The sequence below is a fragment of the Sorex fumeus genome, unplaced genomic scaffold, assembly GCF_029834395.1.
Source record: "Sorex fumeus unplaced genomic scaffold, SorFum_2.1 ptg000098l, whole genome shotgun sequence".
Classification (NCBI taxonomy): Eukaryota; Metazoa; Chordata; class Mammalia; order Eulipotyphla; family Soricidae; genus Sorex; species Sorex fumeus.
Window position 1 is genome coordinate 31,845,380 of NW_026606155.1, and position 20,588 is coordinate 31,865,967.

General features: G+C 43.4%; 1 protein-coding gene across 1 annotated transcript in view; it reads left to right on the top strand.

The window, feature by feature from the left end:
- WDR89 (WD repeat domain 89) overlaps nucleotides 1-20,588 on the top strand; it is a 36,518-nt gene that overhangs the window by 13,663 nt on the left and 2,267 nt on the right. The window contains exon 2 of the mRNA XM_056134020.1: nucleotides 19,619-19,715. The gene's annotated coding sequence lies outside the window, so the exon portion shown is untranslated. The remainder of the gene's footprint in view (nucleotides 1-19,618; nucleotides 19,716-20,588) is intronic.

Sequence of the window (20,588 nt, forward strand, 5' to 3'; positions counted from 1 at the left end):
GCTGGGTTTCGAGATTTGTTTCTGAGTCTCTGGGATCATGGCCATTAAGCAGCTTGATTAGGAGCCAGACAGACCATTCGTGGGCGACAACTCCGATCTCGTTGGGGTGGGGAGGAAAGGGCCGGCTCCACCCCCACCCCATGAGGCCCTGCATGTCTCGCCACTGTGGGCTCAAACCTGACCATCCAGTGGCCTCTGGAGGATGGCAGCCAGCGAGCCGCCAGGGGGAACAGGCCAAGGCACGAAACCTATTCCCACCTAGGGTGGCCCAGTGCTGGTAACCTACTGCAGGGACCGGATGCATTTCTTCCAAAAGTCGCTGGGTTCTGAGATTTGTCTCTGAGTCTCTGGGATCATGGCTGTTAAGCAGTTCGATCAGGAACCAGAGAGGCCATGCCTCCAATTATATAGCTGAGCCGGAGGTGATTTTTGGTTGTGTCTCCCACATACCTAACTTTTGGCCGTTTACTTTCTTGGTAAACTTTGCTCCAAGTTGTTGGGGTCTGGCCAATGGCACAGCAGCAATTTTGGGGTATCTGGAAGTTAGAAGGCACCATCAGGCTGCTGATGCACTCGCCTCACAGGTACAGATTGACCTGCTGGCGGCACCATACCCCCCGACCTGCTATTCTTTAGTCTCCCGTATAATTCTCCTTTAAGAGGGGCATCCAGGCTAGAGCAAATATTTTTGTTTGTTTTTGTTTGGGGACCACATCATGCTGGGCTCATGGAAACAATATTCAGTGCTGGGGATTGAACCCCACTTGGCTGTGTGCAAGGCAAGCTCCTTTACCCACTCTACTCTCTGGCCCTAAAGCACATACTGTGCATTTGGAGCCCGGGTTTGAAACCAGATTTGGCATGGTTTCTGAGTACTAACCCTGCTTCCACCTCAGTCTTACAACTAGTTTGGGCTGGGAGTGTTACTGAGTGGCACAGTGATTGTAGGCATAAGACCTGGGTTCTGGGCGCTGGAGCAAGGAGATTGTTTGTCTGGTACATGGCCAATCCAGGTTCAATCCCTGTCATCTGCGTTAACCCTGAGCAAACTGGGTGTGACCCCAAAACACCACCAACAAAAAGACCTGGGTTTGATGTCCCAGCACCATAAAATAAATAATAAACAGAACAGGGGTATCCACTTAAATTTCCTGAATAATTTGTTTAGTATATCTTTTGGTAGTGATTCTTGATAGTTTTTGCTTGTTTGTTTTTGTTTTACCTTCTTTTATAGAGGTCTTTGTACTGGATGTTGATCTTTGTTGCTGTAAGCTTCCTTTTCCCTTATAGTACTTTGAAATTTTCATTTTGTTGTCCTCAGATTGAATATATTTATTCCTTTTTTCAAAATGTGTGTTTGTTTTGGGTTCCACCTAGCAGAGCTCCGGGCCTACTCCTGACTGTGTGCTCAAGATCACTTTTATGCTCAGTGGCCTGTATACAGTGTTCGGGATTGAACCAGTCAGCTTACTGCAAGGCAAATGCCTTAACCCCTCACTAGTTCACCAGCCCTAGTTTATTTTTTAGGAAGTGTCATACCCTAAAGTTCTCAGGGGCTTCTCCTAGCTTGGTGCTCAGGAGTGCATTTTATGTGGTGGTCACACCTGGGCCTTCTGCCTATGTGAAGCCCATTGAGCTTTCTCTCCCTACCCAGGTGTTTTTATATACCTGTTAATAGTCCTTCCCAAACCCTCTCTTCCCAGGCTCTGGCTCCATGCATCTGCTTTCTTCCTCTGGGTTTGTCTATTCTAGACTTTTCATCAAATGGAATAAGTTTGTGGCATCTTTCACTTAGTATATTTTCAAAATTTTCAACAATTTTATATGTATATATGTTGTGGCTGGGCCAGAGCGATAGCACAGCGGGTAGGGTGTTTGCCTTGCATGCAACCAACCCGGGTGCAATTCCTCTGCCCCTCTCAGAGAGCTTGGCAAGCTATAGAGAGTATCCCACCCGCCAGGCAGAGCCTGGCAAGCTACCCGTGACGTATTTGATATGCCCAAAACAGTAACAACAAGGCTCACAATGGAGATGTTACTGAGCCCACTGGAGAAAATTGATGAACAATGGGAGGACAGTGGATATGTTCTGACATGTAATGGTACTTTATTCCCTTTTGGAGTAGAAGGGTATTCCCTTCTGTGGATATACCTTATATAATTTGAACATTTGGACTATTCCCTCTTTTTTCCTATTATGAAAATTGCTACTAACAGCATTCATGTGCAAGGTTATGTATGAACACAGTGTGGTGTTTTTTTTTTTTTTAGTTTTTGGCTCACACCAGCAATGCTCAGGGGTTACTCCTGGCAGTGCTCAGGGGATGAACACTCTACCTGCTGTACCATCACTATGGCCCTGAATACAGTGTTTAATCTTAAGAGAAACTGCCAAACATTTCCATAATCTCTATTTTATATTCCCATCAGTATTCTTACTTTTGTCTTTGGGTTTTGGGGGCCATCACCCGACAGTGCCCAGAGTTTACTCCTGGCTCTATACTTACAGATTATTCGTGGTGGACCATATAGGGTTCCAAGGACTTAACCTGGGTCATCTGCGAGCAATGCAAGAGCCCTACCCTCTGTATTGACTCTCCAGCCCCCAGGATTCTGATATTTCTTTTTTTGTAAATATAGTCTTTTAAATTTAAATTATTCAGTTTCCTTGTCTCCCTTCCCTTTGTTGTTACAGTAGCACTGGGTTGGGGACACACACACACACACACACAACACACACACACACACCTCTTCCATCCCCCTTGATTATCATCTTGCCAAGACTCACATCTCAGGTTTTGTTTGTGTGTTTGGCCACTGTGCTCACTGAGATTTGCTCCCCTTAGTTGCAGTGCTCGCATGTGCTCTCCAGGGGGCGCACTCTTACTTGGGACTCTCAGATTGTTGTGTGTGCCTGCTGTTGCACTGGGCTTTCAGGTACTCACCAGAGGTTGTATTTTCAGGCTGGCACATTATTTAGTTGTGCTGTCGGGGTGTGGGAGAGGGAGGGGAAAGAGCGGGGGAAGTTGCATCCCTTTTTGTGGTGCTCACGCCCACCTGGTTGTGATGTACCAGCAATCACTTGTGGCACCTGGGATCACAGCAGAGCTGCTGGGATCACACTCAGTGTATATTGAGCACCTGGGATTTGGTTTTGTTTGTTTGCTTCCCACCCCCCCCCCCCCCACCACCACCACTTTGGGATCACACCGGGGGTACTTTGTGCCCAGTGATGACTCCTGGCCGGGCTTGGGAGAACATAAGCAGTGCTGGGGAATGAGCCAAAATTGGCAGCTTGCAAGACAAGCATTTTAACACTTGGACCCCAAGGGGATTTTAACTCCTGGCCATACACCCACAAGGCAGGCACTCTGAGCCATCACAGTTTCTCTAGGCTCCACATTTGAATTTCTTCACATTGTTGTCAACACCACCTGTTTTCTGTTTTGTGTTTTAAATAACCAAATCACGGTAATTTGGAGTTTTTTTTTGGGGGGGGGGCTACACACACTCATGCTTGGAGTCTACCTTGCTTGGTGCTGGGGGACTGAAGCTCAAACCCAGGTCTCTTGCATGCAGATCATGTATTCCAGCTCTTGGGGCCATCTCCCACCCCATCTTTCTTCCTTTTATAAAACTGAAATTCAATTTTGGATATTGTGTATAGAAGAATAGTAGAGATTGAAGTACATAATGTTTATTTCTGGAATTGGACACCTCTTCTTCTGTCTGTTAGTATTGGGTTGAATAGTTTAATCACTAGGTGAACTGGTTTGGATTTTTTGGTTGCTATGGTTACCTTCAGCATACTACAGACTTCAAATTCCTCAGTTCTGGGCTATTAATATCCTGTATTTCGTGTAGGGTCTGAAATGCTGGTTTTTTTTTTTTAATTGTCCTTCCTCCATTCTCAATTTTTAGCATGCCCTTCTTGCCTGTGTCAAATAATGCATTTCTTGGCACCATTTTCCTCCTCTAACAGTAGATAGAACTTCGATGCTTTTTCCTCTGTCTGAGAACTGTGCTTGGGCAGAGTCCTTCGTCTCCATGTTGTTTTTTCCAACTGTTTTCTTATTCTCAATTCATCAGTAGCAGACCTCCATCACCACAATCAGAAACCGTCTGATATCCTTAATAACAAATGTGTTTCCTATTCTAAAACTTTGCATAAATTACATCCGAAAGGACTCTTGTGTGAGACTTGTGTTTTTAAGCCGAGATCCATCCACACTGTTGCATGTACCTGTGGAGTGTGGGGTTTTGTGTGTGTGTTTTTTTTTGTATCGCATTCCACTGTATTAATAATCTACAGTTTATCAGTAAAGACTATTTAGACTCTAGGCTAATTGTCTAATTATCTATCTAGTCATATAATTATCTTAAAAGCTTGTGACTGTCTTAGAAAGCAGCATGCAGTAGAATATTGCCCTGTTGCTCAGAAACCTAAGGATCATCTTGAACACCCCAGGGCCAAATAATCAGTTAATCTCTTTTCTCCTTCCTTCACAGTTGCTGCCTCAATCGAGATACATCACATTTCTATATCTCTTGCTCAGAATTTTGTTTGTAGGCCACACCCAGTGGGGATGGGGGCAGGGGTGGGGTGGCTCATTAGGGCTCCGGAGCTTGGTGTGGTGGGGATGTCACTTCCTCAAGCACCATGCAGTTAGTACCGAGGTTCCAACCTGCGCCTCTCACTTGTGAAGCATGCACTCCAGCCCTTTGAGTACTGTCTTCACTTTCACTCGACCTAAATAAAGTGTGTTCCTGGCAGCAGCCTAAGGAATCCTTCACAGATATCTCTCACACTGACTGTTTATCTGCCTCTCACTTGACAGTAAAATCCAGAGTTCTTACGATGGCCTTCAAAGCTCGCTCTTGCCTCTAGCTCCCACTTTAAGTTTACTTTTCACACTCCTTTCTCTGACCCATCTTCAGCTGTGCTGGTGCACTTGCTGTTTCTGCACAGGTGGTTCTTGGTCTCCAGAGTCCAGGTCTTGATCCCTCCCTCCACTCTGTGCTTGGCTTACATGTCACCTACTAGAAGAGGCTTGCCTTTGATGACTGAATCTGAAAGGCTTTTCTTGCTTTACCTACTATCACTTGGTCAGATGCTTAGTATTATTTGTATCAGTTCAGAGTGGAGAGGCTCCCCACTGGTGATTCCCAGTCTCCATCAACCCTGGGGTTGGGTGCCATGCCATTCAGGCCCTTCGGTGCTGGGGAGCCAGGGCTGCACCTGGGGTATCGTCTGGTGCTAAGGCACTGAACCCAGGCTTGGACACGGGCTACACATATGCCCTAATTGTTGAACTATTTCCCCGTCCCTATTTTTTTTTAATTCTTTTTAGGGGCTGGAGCAATAGCACAGTGGGTAGGGCGTCTGCCTTGCATGCAGCTGACCTAGGTTCGATTCCCAGCATCCCATATGGTCCCCCGAGTAATTCCTGAGTGCATGAACCAGGAGTAACTCCTGTGCATCGCTGGGTATGACCCAAAAAGCAAAAAAAAAAAAAAAAAAAAATTATTATAACAGTGATTTACCAGGTTGCTCATAATACACTTGTTTCAGGCATTAAATCCTACCACCAAGCCACCAGGCTGCCCTACCCTTTACCCGGGTGCCCAGTTTCTCAACCATGACCCTAGCCTACCCCCTTGAGGCATAAATAAATTTACTTCATTTTGCTTGTTATAACACAAAGGCAAATGAAATGATTAGAACTTAGATCAGTATGCCCATTTGTGATCATTGTTATATCTCACAATGATGTTACTGAAATCATTGTCGTTACTGGGCTGGTTGGTGCTAGCAAAGCCTCCGGGTTATTGTTTAGGCTCCTCGAGCTCGGTGGTCTTCTGTGCAACTTTCCCGTCACATTTGCTGTGATCCTTATGGGATGACGGTCCTTTGAAATTTATGTGGCTGCTTGGTCCAGGAACAGTTTGGTGGCTTGGCCCTTTGATGAGGTTCAGCTGTGGAGCTGGTCATTTCTGTGATGGTGGGTGTTGGGTATGGCTGCCGCTGTGCCTTCTGGCAGGAAAGGGAATATGCCAGCCCCCATTCTGAGAAGGCCCCAGAGTTCTCAGCCCAGGCTAGTGTACCTGGGGAGATTTGGTAGTTAGAAGGTATTGTGTTCTTTTGGAGATGTGATGCTGGGCAGTTTCTCTGCTAGCACAGTGGTGGATGTGTGTGTGTTTGGGCGGGGGGGACACCGCTCTTCCAGCCCCTATTTGTATCTTTCTAGTTATTTGCCAATCAATATACCTCTCTCTGCACAGCTTTCCAAAAGGGCAGGGACCTAACCAGTGGACTTTAATTTTGGTGAGTCATGTTGTCAGCCTTTGAGAATTGGTTTTGCAAAAAAAAAAAAAAATTTTTTTTTTTTTTTTTTTTTTTTTTTTGGGTGGCGCTTGGGGCTTATTCCTGCTCTGGCTCAGTCATACTCCTGTGGTACCTGGGATCCATCTAGGGTTGGCTACATGCAAGGCAAGTACCCAGCCTGGCGTTAACTCTTTTGCCCCTTGTTGCGAGTTACTGAATACAAGGTTGTTTGAGTATGTGTGTTGTGTGTTTAATATTTTGGGTCACACACAGAAATGCTCAGAGGTTACTCCAGGTTTTGCATTCAGGAATTACTCCTGTTGGTGCTCAGAGGACCATACGGGGTGCCAGGGATTAAACCTGGGTCAGCTGCTTGCAAGGCAAATGCCCTACCTGCTGTACTGTACCTCTGACCCCTGAATAACTTAAGTAGAGTTAATGTTAGTACAAATGGCCAGTTTCTAAAATATATATATACAATATTCAGGTAACTGATTCTTTCATAGTGTTATCATCATTCTAGTTTAGGCCATGTTTAATTTTCTGTCTGTGCATCCTTCCTTCCTTCCTACCTTCCTTCCTTCCTCCCTCCCTCCCTCCCTCCCTCCCTTCCTCGCTCCCTCCACTCCTCCCCCTGCCTCCCTCCCACAATGGTTGTGCTCAGGGTTTTACTTAATCCTGGCTCTGGCTGGGGGATCACTCCTTGTCGAACATGTGGACCATATACGATGCTGAGGATTGAATCCAAGTTGGCCATGTGCAAGGCAAGCCCCCTACTATCTCTTTTTTTCTTCTTTTTGGGTCACACCTGCGATGCACAGGGGTTACTCCTGGCTCTGCACTCAGGAATTACTCCTGGGCGGTGCTGGGGGACCATTTGGGATGCTGGGAATCGAACCCAGGTTGGCCGCATGCAAGGCAAATGCCCTACCTGCTGTGCTGTGACTCCAGCACTCCCCCCCACCCCCCATTATCTCTAGGTCCTGTAGTTATTTTTGGTTGTTGAGGCCATACTTAGAAATAATTTGGGCACTACTCCCAGATCAGTACTTTTGGTCATCCCAAGAGGTCATGAGGGACACTGTGGTTTCTGGGAGATTAAATCTGGGCCTCCCACATAAGTTCTCTCTCTCTCTCTCTCTCTCTCTCTCTCTTTCTCTCTCTCTCTCTCTCTCTCTCTGTATATCTCTATATCTCTCCTTTCCACCCCTGCCCCATGCAGAATTTAAATAGAGCACTTGCTTAGTTTTTTTTTTTTTTAATTTGTTTTAGGGCTTACTTCTGGCTCTGTGTTCAAAGATCACTCCTAGCAGTGATCATGGGACTATATGGGGTTGGTGGGAATGGAACCTGGGTCAGCCGTATGCAGGGCAAATGCCCTACCACTGTACTATCACTCTGGCCCAACATTGCTTAGTTTGCTTACCATCAGTCTCAGAAAAAAAAATATTTTTTTTTAGGCATTAGGACCAGACCAGAATGATAGCTCACTGAGTGTAAGCCTTGCATTTGGGAGGTCTGGGCTCCCTATTCAGTGAGCCGTAGTTCCCCTGGCACCGCTGGGTGTGGCTCTAAGATCAGAAAAAAAGAAAGTAGTAGTAAATATATAGTACCAGTTCAAAATTTGGATTATCCCACATTGCTACTGACTGTTCCAAATTAAGACATCTGGTGACTGGGGAAGTTTGGTTTCTTTCTGTATTTGGTTAACCAGCTGGTTGTTATGGAAAGGAAAAGGCAGTTAGCTGTTCTTGTTGAAAGAAGCGGGAATTAGCTTAAAGGTCTAATTCCCACTTCCACTTTCGGGTGGAAGCTTTACTTAAAAGACTGGGCGTTTCAGGATACTGAGGAAAATGTCTTTGTTTTAAGAAAGATAGTTGGAATATCATATCTAGAACCTGATGCTAATTTCGTACTGCATGAAAAAATGTGTGTGTCATTCCGTTACCCTCCTCCCCTTTTTCCTTGGTAACAGATTCCTGCACTTTAAAAATGATGCTTTCCCTAAGAATTTTACTGTATTTAATGCATGAGATGCCATATGTTACTGTAGCCAGTATCGTGAACATTCATGTGAATAAGAAAAGCATATTCAAACTCACTAAGCAAGATTAATTTACACAGAATTAAGTCTCAGTCATTAATGAATATGAGATTCAAAAATACATTGAAGTTGTAACAGATGTCAGTTCAGCATACTTTCCGTTAAATGTGCAGTTCTTCCCAATTTAAAACAAATGATCCTTTGGTTAATTGTTTTAAGCAAATTCTGTGCTTAAAATATACACATAAAATTGTTTTAACTTTTGATATAAAAGTTTTCTGAGGTACCTCAGTGGTATTAGCAGTTGCCTATCATGTGTCAAGCCCTAGATTCAACCCTCTACACTGCAAAGAAAAGTTTTCTGAAAGAGTTTCCAGTGAAGTTAAACAATATAAGCTTTTTATTCCAAGGGGTTTCTTCTAGAAAATGCTGGTATGTTCATATGTTCATATGACCTACTGTTTCTATTTTACTGGTAACAATTTTTTTGAATATTAATAACTAGATGTCTAAGTTTCACCTGTGCAGTTGTTTTTCTGTTTTGTTTTGAGGTCACACACACAAGCCAGGGATCATTCCTGGCTCTTTGCTGGGGGACCATTTGTTGTGCCAGGGATTGAACCAGGGTCTGCTGCAAACAAAGCAAGCGCCTTAACCTGTCTCCTCTCCTTACTCTGTCTCCTGTCCCCATTACATACGAAGTTTTGCTTCTGATAAGCCAACATTAGGTATTCACTGTCATTTTCACTGTCCCTGTCCTCCCACTGTTCATCAATTTGCTCGAGCGGGCCCAGTAACGTCTTCATTGTGACACTTGTTACTGTGTTTGGCATATCGAATACGTCACGGTATTATTATTATTTATTATCCTTTTTTGGGTCATACCCGGAGATGCATAGGGATTAATCCTGGCTCAAGCACTTAGGAATTACTCCTGGCAGTGCTCGGGGGACCATATGGGATGCTGAGGATCGAACCCAGGTCAGCCACATGCAAGGCAAACGCCCTACCTACTGCGTCTATTGCTCCAGCCCCAACATTAGGTATTATTGATTAATACCAAACCTCTTTAATGTCCAGTATAGAGCTTTTGTGTATTCATTCTTTTTTTAAGATTTGCCACTAGCACATTATATGAGCCATTAGCAGCTACAACTTCTAGATATTCTGCTAATACCATCCCCCTTTAAAAAAAAAGGGGGTTGTGGGCTGGGTTGTGGGCTGAAAACATGGAACCAAGGGTAAGGCAGCTTGGCTTGCATGCAGGTGGCCTGAGTTCAGTCCCCTGCACTATATTTGGTCCCCTGAGCCCTGGCAGGAATGACCCCTGAGTACCACCATGAAACAATTAAACTCCCAAAGTATGGGATCAGAGAGATTGTTCAACAGGCTGAGTATGTGCTCAAGGACTTAGCATATACTTTATATGTGGGAGGCCCAGATTCGATCCCTGGTACCACATCGTCCCCCAGGCACTGCCAGTATTGCCCAAAGGAACAACAAAAATCATGATATATACTTATTATAGAGTTAACAACTGCTTTTATTTTTAAAATATGTATTTACTATAGAGTTAGTAACAGTGTAGGAGTTAATAGTATGGGCTCTGGAACAAGAATACTATAGTTCAGAAACCAGCTTAACTGCATATTAGCTGTGCTTTTCTCTGTTTAATGAACATAAATAATAGTACTTAGAAGGTTATTATGAGATTATCATCATTCTGAAGATTTTGGCAGTTTAGAGAAAGTATTAGAAAGGAGACACACCTGCAAACATTCACACACACCCTCTTCCAGATACTTGAAATGCTTTTTATGAACATATTCCAGAAACCTTTCTTTGTATATGTACAGACAGTATAGGCAGAGGCAATAATGTATAAACACAATTATAGAACTTGGATAACATATATTTTTAAACAGTATTCCATTTAATTTAACTTGGATTTAATAAGTGATGGAATCTGCACTCAGGCCGGGAATAGTACCAAGGGTAAGGCACTAGTCTTGCATGTTGCTGACTTGAATTTGATACCTGAAATCTCATATGGTCTGAGTACCACTAAGAGTGATCCTAGAGCCTGGAGTTAGCCCTGAACACTGCTGGGTGTGGCCATAGAACAAAACAAAGAATTCTCCAGAGGTTTGAGAGATAGTGCAGGAGGTAAGGCACTTGGCTTTGCATACAGCTCTGGTGGCTTCGGTCATGGTTCAAATCCCCAGCACCACATATGGTTCCTTGAATACTGCCAGGAATTACTCCTGAGCAAAAGTCAGGAATAGCCCTTAAGTATGTCTAGAGTATGCCCTGCCTCCACCACTCCGCAACATACACTAAAGAATCTTCAAGATAATAATTTTACTTCATGAGTTGACATGGGGAGAGATCTAGTAGAATACTGCTGTGTAACTTCCAGCCTATAATGAAACTAGAATAAGGCAAGGACAAGAGCAGAACTTGGGAAAGGTTGTAGTGGTTGCCTGTCCAAGCATCTCTGTTTTAAGTCTGAAAGATTGAAATTAAAAGATAAGTTTAGGGCTTTTTGGCATATGCATTCCTAGTGTGTAAATAACTAGAATCCTTTTCCTCTAGAATGTTCGAATATTTATTATATGCAACAAGGGGTACATTTTGGGGTATGTTTAGTGGCTACACCCCACAGGTCTCAGGGCTTGCTCTGGCTCTGCACTCAGAGATCATTCCTGAGGGACCATCTGGAGCTAGGGAATGAATACAAGCACCTTACACCCCGTACAGTCTCTCCAGACCCAGAGGTACATCTTTTTAAAAAGACATTTTTAGGCTAGAGAAATAGTACTTGGGTTAAGTACCTTAACGTTGTACTTTAACCTGCATTTTTGATCCCCAGCCCTGCCTCAGATCCCCCAAGCATCTCTGAGCACAGAGCTGGAGTAGCCCTGAGTACCACCTGGAGTGATGCAGGCCAGCTCCCTTCCCCTCCCCCAATAATTAAAAAATGTTTTTATTTTGGAATCATGTTAGGCTTATAGGAGAATACAAAGAGAACAGTTTATATTTACCCTTTACCCTGCTTCTGTAATGATAATATGCTATAAATAAGCATGTGATATATATATTTAAAAGGAAAAGGTCCCAAGTAGTGAGGAAGAGGCAGTGTATTCTAGAGCAGTGTATTCTCAGGAAAGGGCTGTGTCACTCCCAGCATTGCTTAGGGGACCATGTGGTGCTTAGATATTGAACCTGTGTCCCTGCATATAAAGCTCAGCCTTTTTAGCTATTTCTGTATTCCAAGATGAGAGATTATTGTATTTTTTTCCACTTGCAACCCATTTTTGTCCAGGAAATTTTATGCTAACTTTGGTATATAGGTGTGTGTGTGTGTGTGTGTATGTGTGTGTGTGTGTGTGCATGCGTGCATGTGTATACTTATATACATACATACATACATATATATATATATATATATATATATAACTAATACAAGAGTTCTTCTCTGATAGGAATTAGTTTTGATGTTAAAAGATGCCGCCTAGAAATCTTTCTTTATAGGAGTCTCTTAAGTTAGTACTTGGTGATATGGACCCAACGTCTTGATTGTTTCTAAATAATAAGGGTGGTCTGACTGCTCTAATAATAACTTGCAGAAAATTTAGTTAAATTAGGTAATGTTGAATCACATATGCTTAAAATTAAAATTCTTTCTAGGGCCACAGAGGAACCTCAGATGGCTGAGCTCCTGCAAGTACCTGGAGGCCTGGATTCCAATCCATAGCACTACATAATCCCCCGATACTGCTAGAAGAAACCCCAAAACATTGAACCAGGAGTAGCTCAGCACCACCAAGTGTGATTCTAAAACTGAAACACAAACTATAAATAGAAGTTCTTTTTATCCTTTAGGTTGCATCCATATAATAATCCAAGTTTGGGGGCAAGAGAGATGGTACCAGAGGCTATAGCCCTTGTCTTGCATGTCACTGATTCCGGTTCAATAGACTCTCTGAACACTGCCTCGAGTGATCCCTGAGCACAGAGCCAGGAGTAAGCCCTGAGCACAGCCGGATGTGGCCTCAAAGCCCCAACATAACAAAAGAGTCAGTACCACAACTGGCCAAATTATAGTTGGGAAAGTTATAAAGTTGTGAACTGGCAATTGCCTATAAATTGGAAGAATTACTGTGATTGAATTAGGTGAAACAGAAAGGGAATCAAACCAGGGTCAGCCACTTGTAAGGCAAAGGTCTGTTATCCTCCCTGTTCTACTACTTTTGCCTTAAAAAACATTTAAAGAAAAGTAGGACACATGCACAAAAAATAAGTATAGGGGCCGGAGTGATAGTGCAACGGGTTCAACGTGTTTGCCTTGCACATGGCAGACCCAGATTCTATGCCCAGCATCCCATATGTGTTCCCAAGCACCACCAGGAGTAATTCCTGAGTGCAGAGATAAGAGTAACCCCTGAACACAGCTGGCATGGACCCAAAACACCATGCAAAAAAAGTATAAGTATTTGTTACTTACTAGTAACCTCATTCTAGGTCTCTATGTGTGTATGTTTTAATCCAACTTCCTTTTTTTCCTCCTCTGATGGGTAAAATTAACATGCATTCCTCAAGTAAGAACATAAGAGGCATATTCCTTAATTCAAGCCAATACCAACAGTAATACTATAGTAGCTACATAGAGGAAAAATAGCAACATAATGGGTTCACAGACCAAAAGCTATTGATAATAGATTTTATTCACAGAATTTAAATTGCAACTTGGTCTTTCTTGGCTACACCTGTTGGTGTGTGAGTGTGTGAGGGCTAGTTCTGATTCTTTGCTGAGGAGTGACCACAGGCAATGCTGGGGGACCATATATGTATGGTACTGGGCATAATTGGCTGAATTGCAGACAAGTCCCTAAACCCTAGTAGGTTTTTTTTTTTTCTTTTTGGGTCACAAAGGGCAATGCTCAGGGGCTATTCTGTGGTGCCCCATAGCTGCCAAGTGCAGTCCTGGCTGCTCTGCTGTGTGTGCCTAGTAGTTTTCTTCTCTGTGCTCTCTGGTGCTACAAGTAATTTCCTTGGTTAGTATTCTGCCTCCTCTTCCGAGCAGGCCCTCAGTTAAAATGGTTATGATTGCTTCCTATATCCTCTGATTCAAGAAAAAAGATATTTTTTTTAAATAAAAAGAATACGTTTTAACTTTATTTAACTAAAGAGTCAGTAGAGCCTTACTTCTTTTATCTGAATCTCTTCCTTCTTCTGTGTTCTTAGTGTTGGGAAAGTAAGAAGTTTTACCAAGGTCCTGGTAATAATGCTTCTTTTTCTTCTGTGCTGTTATTTGAAGGGGGAGAGTCAACTTCCAGGCAGTGCTTAGAGGGACCAGGGATCACTCCCAGTAAAACTGGGCCAGAAACTACTCTGGTACAGCAATGCTGGGGGCCCCAGGGCTACCTTAGCACAGTATCTGAGACCATCCAGTGCCAGGAATAGAACCAGGAGCCTCCACATGCCAGATGTGCTCTCCTGTCCGTTGAGCTTTCTACCCAACCCTTTCTTGGTCTGTTTTGATTCCTTTATGTGTTCCTTTTCTCCTCCCTATGCCTGGCTGTACTTCAGGGCTTTCTCCTGGGTCTGCTCAGAGATCAATCCTGCTGAGGCTTGGGGAACTAGATGTGGTGTGGGGGATTGAACCTGTTTATTGCTTGTAAGACAAATACCTGATGTAACCACCCCTCTGTTCCCTGTTCCTTTCTTTGTTGTGCCTTTTTTCACTTGTATGTGTATTGGGGGTGGGGTGGAGGAATGAGGAATATAAGAAAGGCAGAAAGGTTCGTGTTCTCAGCTCTTAGTAGTTGAGATTTAGAATACTAAGTCTCTTGTTTACAATAAGTGCCTTTGTGTGTGTGTGTGTGTGTGTGTGTGTGTGTGTGTGTGTACAGGAACATAGAAACAAAGAATAAAATTATGGTTATGGGCCAGAGAGAACAGCACATAGGGCGGTAAGGCGCTTGCTTTGCATGCAGATGGCTAGATTCAACACCCCCATATCATAATATGGTCCTTCAAGTCTGGCCAAGAACGATCCCTGATGCAGAATACTGGCTCTGAATACTGCTGGGTGTGACCCCACCCCACCCCAAATGTGGTTATCCTTTCTTCATTAGTTTTTGTAAAAGTGAACCATGAAGTTGTAAATGTTGTTTTGATCTGCAGAAATATCTTCAGTCTAGGGGCTGGAGCAATAGTGCAGCAGGAAAGACGTTTGTCTTGCACACAGCCGACCCAGGTTCAATCCCTGGCTTCCCATATGGTACCCCAAGCACAGCCAGGAGTAATTCCTGAGTGCAGTGCCAGAAATAACTCCTAAGCATCGTCAGGAAGAAAAAAGAAATGTTTTCAGTCTGATACTTCCCCCAGAAGCTGCAACCCCAAAGTGGGTTTGTAGACTGGTTGGGTTAGAGCCTGGAAAGGAGAATTCATGATATCCAGAGGTCCTGGCTTAGATAACCAGGTTCATCAAATTGTTGTTACAGTGCTAATAGCATAGACCAAAACTGAAAAGACCTGGTGATGCTCAGGGGTCACTCCTGGCTCCGCACTCAGAAATACTCCTGGCGGTGCTTGGGGGGACCATATGGGATGCTGTGGATTGAACCTAGATTGGGTGCATGCAAGGCAAGCGCCTAACCCATGGGACTATCCAGCCCTGTGATGTTTTGTTTTTTCTTTTAAGTGGAAGGCTTGTTGGGACAGGAAGGAAGCATAGTTCGTTTTATCTTGGTGTAAAGTGGGACTCATTCAAGTAGAAATGATCAACAGGTAGTCAGAAATATGGCTCTGTAAATAGATGAGATCATTGGCTTATTTTGCCACTTGAAGTTCTGACTGTGAAAGCAGGTTGCCCTTTGAGAAGGAAAGAGCTGCTTTTCAGAACTGGGGAATGGATCAGAGAAGAAACTCAGATGAAGCATGTATAGAAAAGGAAAAAGATGTTGATTTTGAAATCGTCTGTTAGTGCATCAAATTGAGAGTTCACTAGTGTTGAAAAGTCCTATTTCAAATATGATTCAATGCATATGAATGGTTAAAATATAAGCTGAAGGCTCTCAGGGTGTTTTCCACAAGAAATTGAACTATTTTACTGTTGGATCTCCAGAAGAATACAACCTCTAGCTTGAGAGTGCCTAATCTTTCGCATCTCTCTCCCTCCCCCCAGCCTGCCCTGCTCCTTCCTCAGTCCTGGACTCCGTTTAAACAGTGTGTCACGTGGATGTCGTGTTGTGATTGTTCCCAGCACAGTTTTGAGCTAGAAGATGGCTATAGCATTCCATCTGGGGCTCACTGCCTCATCCATTCCCAAATCCTTTCATTTAAAACCTTGAGGGGGGGAAAAAAAAAAACAAACCTTGAGGACTGTTCTAATGTTAAACAGACGCCCCAGAACGATGGAGAAGGAGCACTGTACTCTCTTGCCTCAGCGCTTACCATTCGGAACCTCGTCAGTTGGACATTTCATATGCAGAGATCAATAGATGTCAGAGAAACAGCAAAAAATGATTTCATAATCTCAGATTAAAATAGGATTTTAGGAATGGGCAGTTGTTTGTTTATGAAATAAAAGGTGATTAGGACCAGGCTATAGCTCAGTGGTAGCGCATTTACCTTGCACATGTAAAGCGCTGGGTTTACTCCCCAGTACAGATAGATAAAACAAACTTAATTAAATAAAAAGTGCTTGGGGTCCAAAAGATGGCTCAGTGACTTAAAAGCACCCAGGATAACCATGAGTCCATGTATTTATTTATTTTGGTAGGTTTTTTTTTTTTTTCCATACCCAAAAATGCTCTGCGGTTCCTCCTGTTGGTCCTCTGCAGACCATGATGTGCTGAGAATTGAATGCATGCAAAGCAAGTGTCTTAACCACTGTATTCTCTCTCAGGCCCTGGTCATAAATTTTTTTTTGTTTGTTTTGGGGCCATACCTGCTGGTGCTTAGGGCATATTCCCCACTCTGCTCAAGAAATATTCTTTGTATATGACATGCTGGGAATTGAACCCAGATAAGCCATGTACAAGGCAAACACCCTATCCTCTGTACTATTTCTCTGGCCCACACACACTGATCACGAATTTTTAACCTTGTACCACCTGTATGCTCCGAAATGATCCTGACTACCCCTCCATCTGGGATCCTCCAGCATGGGAAGAAAAAGAGGGGCTTATTCCTTGGAGTATCCCCCTTTTTTCTTTTCTTTTCTTTCTTTTTTTTTATGTAGGACTATTGCTATTTATTCAGCTATTGATTAGGCTGATTGAATTGGGCATGAACTCCACCTTACTTTATTTTTCCTTTTTATAATTTTATTTATTGAATCACTGTGAGAGCTTTCGGGTTTAAATCTCGGTTATACAATTAAAGACCCGTCCCTTCACCAGTGCCCATTTTCCACCACCAAAAACCCCAGTATAAACCCCATCCCACACCCTCCCCCTACCTGTGGGGCAGATGATTTCCACATTACTCTCTCTCTACTTTGATTACATTCAATATTTCGACACCAGACCCACCATTATTATTTGGGGTTTTACCCCAACGCTCAGATCTGCCGAAAAGGCAATAGTAGACAGTTTGTTTTCTATTGCTGGTTATGAATAACATATGATGTTGCATGGCTGTAGTAGTGGCAGCGCAATTTTGGAATTCCAAAATTTTAATTAAATCTGGAGGGATTTCTGCCAAAATCTACTGGGTTCCGAGATATGTTCCTCAGTCTCTGGGATCATGGTGGTTAAGCAGCTTGATTAGGAGCCAGAGAGGCCATTTGTGGACAGCAACTCGGGTTCTCGTTGGGGTGGGGAGGAAAGGGCCGGCTCCACCCCCATTCCGTGAGGCCCTGCGTGTCTCGTCACTGTGGGCCCAAACCTGATTGCCCAGTGGCCTCTGGAGGATGGCGGCCACTGAGCTGCCAGGGGAACAGGCCAAGGCACAAAACCTATTCCCACCTGGGGTGGCCAGGTGACCTACTGCAGGGACCAGACGCATCTCTGCCAAAAGCTGCTGGGTTCCAAGATTTGTCTCTGAGTCTCTGGGATTATGGCTGTTAAGCAGTTCGATCAGGAACCAGAGAGGCCTTGCCTCTAATTATATAGCTGAGCAGGAGGTGGTTTGTGGGTGTGTCTCCACATACCTAACTTTTGGCCGTTTACTTTCTTGGTAAACTTTGCCCCATGTTTTTGGGGTCTGGCCAAAGGCACAGCAGCAATTTTGGGGTATCTGCAAGTCTGATGGTGCCATCAGGCTGCTGATGCACCCGCCTCACAGGTACAGATTGACCTGCTGGCGACACCATACCCCCCTTTCTTTCTTGGTCACATCTGGTTATGCTCTGGGGTTACTCCTGTTTTTACACTCAGGAATTACTCCTGGTGGTACTCAGGGAACCATATGGGATGCTGGGAATCGAACCTGGTTCGACCACATGCAAGGCAAATGTCCTGCCTGCTGTACTATAGCTCTAGTCCCAGCGTATCCCCTGTAAGTATATTTGAGTAACTGGTAACATCTACTGTTAAATTGTGTTTTTCTTAATGAACATAAAACCTCTGCATTCCTGTTCCTGTTTAATGTACCGTTATAGACAACCATTGTTGGTTTTTTTTTTTTAATTTTTATTAGTGAAACACCATGAGGTACAGTTGTAGACTTACAAATTTTTGTGCTTGGGTTTCGATTATACAATGATCAAATACCCATCCTTCCACCAGTGCCCATTTTCCATCACCATGGATCCCAGTATCCCTCCCACCCCCATCTCCCCCATCCCATCCTGCCTTGTGGCAGGGCATTCCCTTTTGTTCTCTCTCTCCTTTTGGGTGGACAACCATTGTTTTATAATTTTCCGTAAGTTGCATCCCCCTTCAAATACATGGAAATACACAATATACTGTTTGGTATTTTGTTTTCGCTATAATTCTCCAGCTATTAATGCATAAGAGTTTAATTAATTATTTATCCATTAGATAGCAACCATTTGTTGGGCCTGAAAATGTAGCTGAGAGAGCACATGCCATGCAGGCTGGAGTCTAGGGTTTGATCCCTAAGCACCACTGAGAGTGACAAGACCTGAGTATCAGGAAGAAGTTATGCAAAAAGTGTAGGGAAAGGATTACAGCAGAAAACAGCTATTGCTGCAGTCTTGAGTGAGCAGCTGGCATGTTAAGTCTAAGGAAGGACTGTTTTAGTCTTGTTGGAAAATCAACACTTAAATTGTGGTAGTAACTACCACAGAATAATCCGGAAAATAATCATTTCAAGGAAACTTACTATTTTTAGACTTAACTTTATCCTTGCACAGAACTTCCACATAGTACTTAGGGCATCGGGGTACTTTCAAAAGGGTACAAATCTGCCTGGAAGGGTTTCTCAGTCTATGACAAGGTTGTGGATTGATTGTGGCAAAATTTTTTTAATCGTAATGTTTCAGTGATACTCAGAGAAGGGAAAATTTTATAGAAGAATGGCAGATAAGGTAGAAAGAGTAATAGGATTTGAAAATGACTTAGTTCACAAGTCTTAGTGTGGCCATTGGTTTAGGCAAGAATGAATACTAAGGAACTTGAGCCATGGTACAGCGTGTAGGGTGTTTACTTTGCATGCTGTTGACCTGGGTTCCCTCCCTGACACCCTGTATGGTCCCCCAAGCCCTGCCTGGAGTGAGTTCTAAGCCCGGAGCCAGGAGTAAGTCTGGCAACTCCTATCTTTAATCAAGTGATCAGCTTGACGTTACATACCTTTTTATATGTAGTGATATAGTATGAAATGACTAGCATCTAAATATCTGAGAAAAAATAGTAAACTAGAATCATGGGGAAGCAGTGAAAAATCCAGAGCATGGGATAGTTTCAGAGACAGTTAACCTAGATTTTCAAAAAGTAATCAGTGCCACAAGAGCAAAAGATTGAGGAGGTGCTCCATGTTGAAGTAGTTAGGAATGAAGTAATATTTTGACTGTAATTAACTTTGAAATGATTCATCACAAATCAGTGCAGAGGGGCTAGAGTGGTAGAACAGTGGGTAACACATTTGTCTTGCATGCGGCTGACATGGGTTTGATATCTGATACTACCAATCCACCAGGAGTAATTCCTGAGTGCAGGGCCAGGAGTAACCCCTGAGCACCTCCAGATGTGACCCCCATCCCCCAAGAAACTCAGTGTAGAGAAAGAAAAGCAAGTTAACAAATAGTATTTTTTTGTGTTTGTCTTGTTTTGAAGTCTCCCGGCTTACTCCTAAGTCTGAGCTTAGTCCTGGAAGGTGTTTGGAGCACCATATGAGGTGTTGGGAATTGAACCCAGGTTGGGTGTGTGCAAGGTAAGTACCTTATATTCTATAGTCTCTCTCCAGCCCCCAAATTAGTGCACTTATGAAAGAAAAAGCTGTATGTATGTTCATTCAAGTCTTTCAACTTATTAAAAATCAAAATTAAAAGTTGAAAAGTATGCTTATTCCTTTTTGAACCCAAACCTAGGTTTTTAAATGTATTTGCCCATTGTTTTAATTGTGCTATTTGGAGCTGCTCTGATAAGATCCAGCTTCTTCCCCTGTGGTTTTAGTAGTAATAGTAATTCTTAAATTTTTTTTACACAACATCTGTTAACTATGACTCTGTTGGGCCAAATGTGCTGAACACATTTATCAGTTAACTCTCTAACAACTTGAGAACCAGAGATAGTCCAGGCACCTGAGCAGATCCCAGTTTGATCCCTGGAACTGCTTGTGATCCCCAAGTGCTGCCAGGAGTGATCTCTGAGTACAGAGTCAGGAGTAAGTCCCAAGTACCTCAGGCATGGCTCAAAATCAAAAATGGACTGGAGAGATACTACAGTGGGGAAGCCACTTGCCTTGTATGTGGCCCAAGTTCAATCTCCAGTACCATGTATAGTCCCAGAGTCCCAGGAGGAGTAAACCTTGAGCACCACTAAGTATGGCTTACCCCCCAAAACTAAAAAACAACAATAACAACAACAGAAATCCTCTCTAATGCTTTGAATTGCTACTTCTTTCTTCTTCCTGGCTCAGTGTTTGTTGATTACTCCTGGTGGTGCTTTAGGGCATATGGTGCCTAAAATTGAACTTGGGCTTCCTGTGTACAAAGCATATCCTCTAGCCTGTTGAGTTATCTCTCCAACCCCTTCCACTTTTAAGGACACTGGTGATTGCATTGGGCCTACCTAGCTGATCCAA